Genomic DNA, 10,465 nt, shown 5'->3' with positions numbered 1-10,465 from the left:
AGATTCCCCAGATGGCTGAATCTGGGTCAGAGGATTCGTGATAAAAGAAAGAAGTAAGTGAAAAGGTGACTCCAAAGCTTTAGGTGTAGGGTGATGACAACTCTTTGTTCAATTTCTTAATCTGTTTCTATATTTTTCTAGATGCAAATGCTATAAAAATATAATGCTACTGTAAATTCATAGTCCTCATGTCCTGGCTTTAACAGGAAATACTTACCTTAATTAATACTCTGGTTTCTCTTCAGATTGTGTAAATCTTTTGCCTTTTACTAAAGATTTCCATGGAGACGAACAGGCACAAGTGCCAAGAATTTTTATTTTTCTCATTAGCAACACAGGTGTAGGGCAGGTCTCTCCTCTGGGTGATTAAGAGAGGCCTCCAGGGAGCACGGGGACCCAGAGCGGGGCAAACAGGAGTGAGTCAGGAGGCACAAACAGGGGCGCGGCACATCCCTGAGGATGTGGCACAGCTCTGAGGGGGTGGAACATTTCTGAGGGTGTGGCACATCCCTGAGGGCGTGGCACATCTCTGAGGGCGTGGCACATCTCTGAGGGCATGGCACATCTCTCAGGGTGTGGGCCATGTCTGAGGGCATGGCATATTTCTGAGGGCGTGGCACAGCTCAGAGGGCGTGGCACAGCTCTGAGGGTGTGGCACATTTCTGAGGGTGTGGCACAGCTCTGAGGGTGTGGCACAGCTCCGAGGGCATGGCAGAGCTCTGAGGGCGTGGCACATTGAGAAGGCGTAGCACAGCTCTGAGGGTGTGGCATATCTCTGAGGGCGTGGTACGTCTCTCAGGATGTGGCACATTTCTGAGGGCATGGCACAGCCATGAGGGTGTGGCACAGCTGTGAGGGCGTGGCACATCAAGAGGGTGTGGCAGAGCTCTGAGGGTGTGGCATGTCTCTGAGGGTGTGGCACATTTCTGAGGGCATGGCACATTTCTGACGGCGTGGCACAGCTCTGAGTGTGTGGCACATTTCTGATGGTGTGGTACATTTCTGAGGGCATGATGCATCAAGAGGGCACGGCACAGCTCTGAGGGTGTGGCACATATCAGGGCGTGGCACAGCTCTGAGGGCGTGGCACATTTCTGAGGGTGTGGCACAGCTCTGAGGGTGTGGCACATCGAGAAGGCATGGCACAGCTGTGAGGGCGTGGCACAGCTGTGAGCGCGTGGCACAGCTCTGAGGGTGTGGCAGAGCTCTGAGGGTGTGGCACAGCAGTTTGCACAGTAGTTCCTGCAGGCAGGGCAAACCGGCAGGGTTGCAGGTTTTCTCCTGCTAATGGTGTTTTTAGTTGTTTGTTGTGTTTCTGTTCGTTGTTTTTCCAGGTTTTTTTTTTTTGTTAATAATGATTTTTACAGGGTCAAAACCTGTGATTATTAGCAGTGTATGTAACCAAATGGAGCCCTCCAAAAAGGATGTGTCTGTCCAGACCCATTCCTATGCAGAGTGTTTGAATTTATCAGTGGTACTGGGCGGGTTGCAGAAGAAGCCTGCCTGTGGTGTGAGCAGGTGAATGATTGCCTTTCACCAGTGGCCAAGCATGGGGAGGAAGTTGAAAGACTAAGGACTTTTGCCTTGAAAGGCTGCATTTCCCCATCCCACAGGGGAAAAGCTGCAAACAGATACAAATGCTATCAGTACAAGTCTGCTGCTGCAGCAAATCCTTCTCAGTCTCAACTAGCAATGTGGCATGGCCTGCCTGGGTCCTGCACCTCACAGGTATTTCCCCATGGGTAAAAGTATCTGCTAAACACTTTAGAAATCTAGGATAAAGGGGATGCTCCCTGTCATCTTTGAGTTGAGAAAGGTGGCCTGTGGATGCCAGTCAGGCAGGTCCAGTAAATGGGAGTCACAGGCACCTTCTGGAGGGGAGCTTGTGAGAAAAAAACAGCTCCAGGAAAATGGGAAGGGACGATGTGTGGGGCTTCTACAGTGGCAGATGGGAGCAATGGAACTCCAGAGGATCAAGCAACCTAAAGCTGGACTATCAATATTCATATTAAAGAGGGTGTTAGGAGACTGCTAGGTTCAGAGAAAGGCAACTCTACTAATTGTTTCTCGCCATGGGTGGTCAGCCAGAAGTTGAGTATAAAAGATCCCTGGTAGTTGCAAAGTAAGCACTAACAGTGAAAATGCTTTTGAATTTCTCGTTTTTTCAGCTAAGTGTCAGGGTTTTTTATGAACTCTCTTTCTGCTGGCATCCTTTGGCCTCACTCCTTACAGTAGCAGCATGTCCTGCTCTACCAGATAGCATCTTTAGGGTATCCCCTTTCTCTTCTCAGTCAGTACTATCTTTTCTGGTTACATTGAGTTTACGACCAGAATCAATAATATAGGTAAGGCATGAATAATTTATATCCACCAGGATCAGTTTTCATCTCCCAAAGGAGCCTATGAGAGTGATCATTGTTAAACTCATCTCTCAGGTTTGTGTACTCACTCTGCCACTTCACAACAGCCAGAGTCATGAGACAACCTATACTTCTTGAAACGTGTATTGCAGCTGTCTTTGCTTTGTCAATAAAAAATTGATTCTGCAGATGGGTCTTATTGATATTGTAGGAAGTTTAGCCACATAATTTTTCTTGTTACTTTCCTGCTTGAATTCAGTTCTAAAATACCTATATAATATCTCCTGTTATATGAAAATATATATTTGGCCTGATTCCAGCTACATTTGTTTTGGATTTATAGTTGTTAGCTGTCTTCTGTTAAATAAGTGCTGATTTACATTACCTTGAGTCCAACTTCACCAGACATTATCCCAGGCTTCAAAAATATCCTCTAAAATCTCTCTCAGGTATTGCAAAGTTAACCCACAGCAGCAGACAGGTTAGACAGTCTGACTCATGTTAACAACCAATTTTTTCCCCATCTATTTAATAGCTCGTGAAGTTTAAAAGCCAGGTTCCTCAATTACTTTTTGCATTTCAGCCAATTCATTCTGGTAACGTCTCCCTGCAAAAATGAGATAACATGCTGTAAAGATAAAAGTGTACCAACGTGCACTTTACTGAATGTCTGCATGATGGGGGTTCTGCATGTCAGAGCTGCTGTGCTAGTAGAAGATGACTTGAAATAAGCTCTTTAATTGATCTGCACATCAAATGCTCTGAAAAATGTAAAAGAGGGGCTTAGACTGTCAGTAGTTTGGTTAGCTCACAGTGTATTGTCTACAGTCTAATTTCTTCAATGTGCATGGTGATAACAATGGCTAAAATTCATCTGCTGTCATGTGTCAATACATTTCAACAACGATTAACAATTGGCTGTTTGAATATTTTCTTTTATTTCTTTCTTGAATATAGAATCACAAAGCAGTGTCAGGGTATTTTAGCATACTATCTCCTAGGTCATTTGTGGTGCCCATTTTTGTATGAAACATGCCTTTTCACCATCTCTGGCTGTCACAGAAGTTCACAGTGTTTATAGAGAGGAAAAACGTTGGGAAATCGTTCCAGTGTGCTGCAGGCTTTCTGAGAACAGATGTCAGCTAGACATAAAAAAACCCCTTGGCTCAACTGAGTTTACCTTATAGACATCCTTGGGCTATTAAAAAAACAACCTTGACTTCTGTTCCCCATCACATAGAATTAGTGTGCTGTTGACTTTATGCTTGATCTAACACCACTGAACTTAGTAGTCTTATACCAGTGATGAATTCGGCCCTTGGTCTTTAAAGCAATCTTTCCCCTTGTGTGTAACAAAAACACCATATGGTGAGTCCTTGGCTTGGTATCCATAGCTCAGCTTGCTATCACTCCTTTGTGATGCTGTTGCTGGAAAAGGTTAGAGCCTGCAGATCTGGTTCAGTCAATTCCAAATCTGCAGCAACAGAGGGTGAAAAAGGAGTTAATGGAGAGCTTCATCCTCCTGCTCATACTGCGGGGGCTTTACAGGCCCTCACACAGGTTGAATTGTTCACTGTTTGTGGGGCTATGGACTTGAGATGTACATAGAATCAGAACAGCAATCCTCTTCCTAAACATTCAATTATTCTTGTAGTTCAGTCAGTGAGACATTCCTCCTCCTAACTACTTGGAAAAGCAGCAGTGCCTGGATAAGCTCCCCTCCACACCATCTCAAAGGAAGACCCTTGCCATAGAATATGTTCACCAGTAGTACAGCAAGGAGTTAGTGAGCCCAGAGAAGCAGTTTTGTCATAGTACACTGTGTACTCAAAAACAATCCAAGGAGCTTCACTCAAAAATTCTCCTCCCCATGTTGAAACTGTAAGCCAGGAAACTACAATTACCTCAATATATCTGCTGAATTTAATTGTCCAAACTGCTTTTTCCCCTATATTGGTAAAAACCTGTGCTTGCACATTGCAAACTGGGTGAAATTGCAATTTGACCATGCCAGTTTCTTCAAAGCCTCTTCAGTGGTTTCCTCCCTGAAGCCATATTATGGTATCCCTGCGCCACGAACTGCAGAGCTGCCCCTCTGCCTTTTGTCACCTGCCTGGTAGCAGGATTACCTCCTGTTCGGTCTGGTTTTTGCCAACTTCCTGTTTGTCTCAAGCATGTCTCCAGTTTCTCTGCTGAGCAGTGTGTGGAAAATAGCTTGCAGATAAAAGATGTCAGTTTGATGCTTTCAGCTCTCTCCCTGAAGCTGTTCAAATATATTCAAGATTTCCGCTGTTGAATATCAAAATACTAAAGTAAGATTTTTTCTTATTTCTAGATGGGTTTGTACATAAAGAAGAATTCAAACACCATTATATATAAAGCATGATATTGCTTTATCCAAAGTTTTAGGAAGTGTTGAGCTTCTTTTGCAAATAAATTAATTAGTCTTTCACTTGAAAATCAATCCTTTAGGGAATTTTCATGCTGTTTCCAATCATGCACTTGTCTCAGCTAAGCTTAGAAACAGAGACAGCTCTTCAAACTTCCTGTATCATTAAAATTCACAGAGCATTTATGGAAGAGGAACCATTAAAAGATTTATTTCAATGTTACTGGTGGGGTTGTTTTCTCTTGTTTTTAATAATTGATGGTTCTTTTTCCTGCAGAAATAGTTTGTACACTTGCAGTATGGCACAGAGGAAAATTCACAAAGCATAGATGAGCTTGAGAGGTGCTACCTCTTCTGAGTCCCTCCTCATTTGAGGGGGAGAGGCAAACTATTCTGAAGAGCAATTCCAGAATAAAAGCCCATTTTAAGGCATATAAATCTTCTCCCAAAGGAGCTGTCTCTGTCAGTTGATGACAGGCCTGGAGGTTAAAATCTCCAGTACTAAAGTTAGCCTTTGTGGACACCCTTTCCCATTGCAGGGCTTTTTACTGAACAATCACCTACTTTCTATTTCACAGATTTCTGCCTCATTGGATGCACTGAAGGGAAGAACAGCCTGTGTCAGTACTTATTTATTTTTCCTGCCAGCCTCTCTGTCAACCTGTGGTCTTTTGCTTTATTTACTGCCAACTGTTCAGACCCTACTCTGAGTGCAGAAAACATATCATTTTCCAATCCAACTGTGAGATGAGAGGGTAGGATTGTTCTCCTTTTACTAATCAGGACATAAAGGGCAATGAAATTACAGACATAAAAGAAAACTATAAACGCCATGAGACACATGAGCAGGGTTTGAATGTTCAGAGCAGAGCTTCTGTGGCTGAGGCAGCAGCTGATAAACATTACAGTCTTCATGCTCTGTAGGAACCAGTACCAGTGGAGGATGAGAGCCACAACTTAGCAGAGGATTTTCCAGCTTTGATGGCTGCTGTGTCTCTGGCATGTGTGGGTCCATTTTTGCACTTGGAGAGATGCTTTGCCCTCCCCTAGGCCTGCATCTCCCTGTCCCTTTAGCTTGTTCCTATCCAGTCCTCTTCTGAACCTCTTAGAGGCTCTCTCTCTATAACCCTGAATGCCATACTCTCATCTGCAGATCTTTATTCAACTCTTTGCATCCTTTATTCATCTCTTTGCATGTGTTCACTATTTTCAGCCTCGCTGTCCTAGTTTCACTGTGTGTTTCCCTCTCCCAGCACACTTCTCACTCATCTAGGTCTTTTGCCTTGAAAGGCTGCATTTCCCCATTTCAGAGGCTGCTGTGCTTTCTCCTGGGCTCCAGCAACAGCCACACTTAAGGCGGTGGAACATGCTATGAGCAATCATAAGTAATAATTTCAATGAGTAAAAAATTCTATTTCAGAGTCACTTTGCACATTCTTCAGAAGAAGGAGCACTGAAAACATGAAAAAGAGTAAGGATTTTTTTTGCAGGTTAGTAAGTTGACCATTCTTTAGTAGGCATTATTTGAAACAGGTGCTTTCCTTGGTCAAAGCAGGAATATATTGGAAGGCCTTATTCCACAGAGTCTTGGTCTCAATGGAACACAGACAAATTACTAGTCTTTGCTGATATTGTTGGAAACTTTTTTAAAGAAACTTTCTAAAAGAAATTCTGTCTGAAGTGCATTTGCTGACATGGAAAATTTTAGCAGCAACAGCTGAAATTTGACAAACTGGTAGATAATTGAATGCAGGATCTTATACAGAAAGTGTTAGATGGCAGGCATTTTTATGCTCATATTCCTACTCGGCTCCATTTATAATGTGCCACTTTTCAATCGCTACAGTAATGGATGAGAAAAATATTATTCAACTTTTCATCACTTTCTTGCAATTATAAATGGAATAATTACATTAAGTGTATAAAATTTTTCACATAAAATGTGTTGGTGGTTTCAGGATATTCTTATTCAGCTTTTAATGACAAAATGCATAACAGTATTTTGGACTGAAATCAAAAGTCCAATCAATACGTAGTCATGATCATTTTTTAAGTTATTATGAATATGTGTTATTTTTGGCAGTAAAGTTCTATGCTTTTTCTACTTTTTGTATTGTTTGATTTTACACATACTAATGTGTAATCCCTTTTGCAGAAAAATTGCATTAGCAGGAAAAACAGGTTGTTCTTTTTAAGGTAATTGTTTTGTTGAATCAACATAAACTGCTTGCTCTTTCTCTAGACTGCTGCAACTCATAGGAAGATTATGAGTCACCAAGCAGCAGACCTCTGTAAATGGAATAGGAAATTAGATTTGTAAGAGCTTTCCCATTTAGGCATGGAAGCTGTTCTAAAATCGTAAGCATTGTTTGAATCTTCATAAAACTGTTGTAATGTAATTACAGCTAATAAAGAAGTTAAAAGGGCTATTTGGGTAGAGCAGATGAAATTGTCAGATATAAACCCCACTTTTATCAGAGGAAGTAGCTGGTTAGCTAGAAGGCCTTGTATCATTATTTCATTTCTTTTCTGTGACACAAGAATACAATGTTTACCCTCAACCAATACAGACTAGACAATCTTGAAGAAGCCCTGAGATCTTTTGTTTCAATACCCTTACTTTAACAAATGCAAACTGGCACTCTCCATTAACTGTGCATATGCAAAAATGCAGGCTGGGGCTTTTCCTCTGACTGCAGAAACTATGGAGTAATCAACCGAACGCTCCACAGAGCTCCTACCCATCTGCCATATGACACAATTTAATACACTGCATTTTTTGTAATCCCCAGACAAAACTGCACATCTGTTAGCTGCATTAGCCACCTGGGCTTGAAATAATATTTCTGAAGTATTTTCAAATAAATGTGTTTCAAAAAAGTTGGTGCATTCCTTTGAAATTGTCTATGAGAAAAATGCATTCTCAAAGTCCAAGTTTGCAGTGATTACAAGTTCCAGTTTTTTCACCTTCAGCTGCTCTCAAAAAAAAAATGATAACTCCTGGGAATCATGAGCATATATATTTATAAGCTACTGGAAATGGGTCTGGACAATGCCTGTTCCTCCTCCTATGGTAATATCTCTAGGTTTCCAACTACGTAGGCAAAAAAAAAAAAAAAAAAAAGCTTACTTGCATCATATTTATCAGCCCTTGAAATGAACTTCAGGTTTAGCAGTGCTTACAGTTTTACAGTTGCAGGGTAGTGCTTACTCGTGATGGGAGCACAGGGTAGTTTGCCTTGCACGAGCTACTGACTTTTCATTTCTTTATTTTGTGGCAAGGACTCAGCACACTACAGCTGTGTTTGCTTTCTGTGAAGCAAGACTCCAGGTCTGTCCTTGTCAATGGTTAAAAATAGCTGAAAAGGCAGATGTTTCTTTAATGGGAAAGCAGAAAATAGGGCTGGGACTATAACTTGTCCTACTGACATTATCAGACAATTACCTATGTTTCCTGAACTCATGTGTATATTCTGCCTTTGGGATGCTCAGTAATACTGATGGAAAGACACATGATGTAGTATTTATGCACAGCAATACTGAAAACATACATATGTTACAGCAGAGCATCCAATGGCTTTTGTATTTTTGATACAAAGATTAGTACATACATGTGTCATTGAGAAATAGTATTTAGTTTCTGAGACATCAGCAGAGTGCAGGGTGACTTTATTCTTTTTTTCAATTCACTGAGTGTGAAGAAACAATTAGGAGTTTTAACTCGATATCATTGAAATATCATTTTCTTAGGTAGTGTTCTTGGGAAGTTAAATTTTATCTTTATTATATGCTTTACACAGTTTCCACAAGGGGTAAATGATTATTAATAGCAGATCTTGCACATTTAATGAGCACCTGCTATGCAGTGTGGGTCGGTGGTTTTGATGAAGCATTACAAAACACTCACTATAATTAGTACAGTTAGGCCTTTCAAAAAGCTGCCCTGTCTGTAGAAAATCAGATTCTGAAACTAACTTTGTGGTGGTTGTACTACCTGCTGATTTAAACAAGTTTCTGGCTGTTTGGGCAACATTTATTAAATTGTCAGCTTTTCTGGAGAAGTGCTTAGCAGTAGTGGTTAAAACCAGGCAGAAATGTCCTTATTTGATTAGGCCAATTGCCCATTTATACATCTCTCCTATCTTTGACAATGAGTTGTATGAAATTGTTCAAGGGGAAATGCAAGAGAGTGCCTCCTATGCAAGTACAAAACCTCATCCTTAATTGAAAGTTTCTTTTTAGTAATCCTCTAGTACATTCCCTGCAAGCAGGTGTATGACATATAAAATGGCTGGTTCTTGTCTAATTTAGCCCCCTACTTGCTTTTTTCTTGTGAAAAATCTTTGTTCAAACGTGCATTGAATGGAGCAGCACTGCTATGCCCATGCCACACTGCTAAGTTTGGACATGGCCTGTACATGACCTACTCACTGTCTCCTTCCTGCTCCATCTTCAATCTGCCTCATTTATTTACTCTATCACTTCTGCATCCAGAACAGCCAAAAAATCCTCCCTTATACAGAAGTCCCACATCTCTGCATCTGTACGTAGCAAAAATAATTAACAAGAAGATCCTTTTTAAGTTTAATATTAAATTGGATTACTAAGATCATGACATTTATTTATTTATTTATTTATGAGGGTTATTTTCAGCAGTATTGGTTCCTTTCATGCAATAGCTTTGATTTTGTCTAAGGTCTTTCTTTAAACCAAATTAACTTATATGAAATGTTGCTGCTAAGAAGGCAATGTTATCCCAATCTGAAATGATTTGCTTTACTTCTGAAATCTTATAATGTTCTTTGAAATGTTCAATCAAACAGTTTAAATAGGAATTTTTAAACAGTTAATTCTGCAAAAAATGTTCATGTTACTTTTGAAATACTCTTCAGTAATGAGTTCTGAGAACTGGCCTTATGTGTTTGCTTGTTGAACTGAAAAAAAAGTTAATATAATAGTTTGTTTTAGTCAAATAATTTCCTCGGAATGTAACTTTGAAACCATAAAAATCACAAAATAATATTTTTTCACTGAAAACTGCTTAATTAGCTTATGAAGCAGGTTAAATTACCTTTAATTTCAATTTAAGCCCTTCCAAAAGCCTATGAAATAACTTTAAATTATCAAACAGAAGAAAACATGCTGCGATTTAATGAATGAAATGCTGGGGAGATATTTTAACAGAATTTACTGCAACCACACTGTCTTCTAGTTTCATGACCTGCTATTCTTCCAAATGCTATGGTGTTTTAGAAGCCCAAATTCTTGTAAATACTAACTGTTCTTTTCATGAAAGAAAATTATTGCATCTTTTGGTTTACATTGTAGTAAGACTCATTTTCAAACCCCACTTTTACTCATTTTTGCTTGAAGGACAAAAAGCAGAAAAACCATTTAACACAGAGTATGATACATAAAGCTGTGAGATTGCTGTGAGCAACTTGATCATTAACTTTGAAATTCAGTTTGACTAACTTTTCCATGCACATTATGCAAAGTTATATTCAGATTCAGAAAATATTTCCAGAATGAGAAAATATTGGTGCAAAATATTCACATGGAAAATTATCAACTCAAACACTGAAAATGTGTTTGTAAATACAAGTGAAGTTCTGCCTTATGCTTGTGGAAAATTCACTTTGCTTCAAAAATATAAACACTTAAAAGCAAGATATTTTTAAGACAGTGTTAGTATACACCAGATTCTGCAGCTTAT

General features: G+C 40.0%; 1 non-coding gene across 1 annotated transcript; it reads left to right on the top strand.

Moving 5' to 3' along the window:
* The first annotated feature begins 225 nt into the window (after positions 1-225).
* LOC131084186 (U5 spliceosomal RNA) lies at positions 226-335 on the top strand. The gene has a single exon (XR_009114526.1). It is a non-coding gene; the product is annotated as a U5 spliceosomal RNA (small nuclear RNA).
* Positions 336-10,465: the final 10,130 nt, after the last annotated feature.

The sequence above is a fragment of the Melospiza georgiana genome, chromosome 5 (assembly GCF_028018845.1).
Source record: "Melospiza georgiana isolate bMelGeo1 chromosome 5, bMelGeo1.pri, whole genome shotgun sequence".
Classification (NCBI taxonomy): domain Eukaryota; kingdom Metazoa; phylum Chordata; class Aves; order Passeriformes; family Passerellidae; genus Melospiza; species Melospiza georgiana.
Note: the sequence above shows the minus strand (reverse complement) of the source record. Positions and strands in the feature narration are given on the sequence as shown.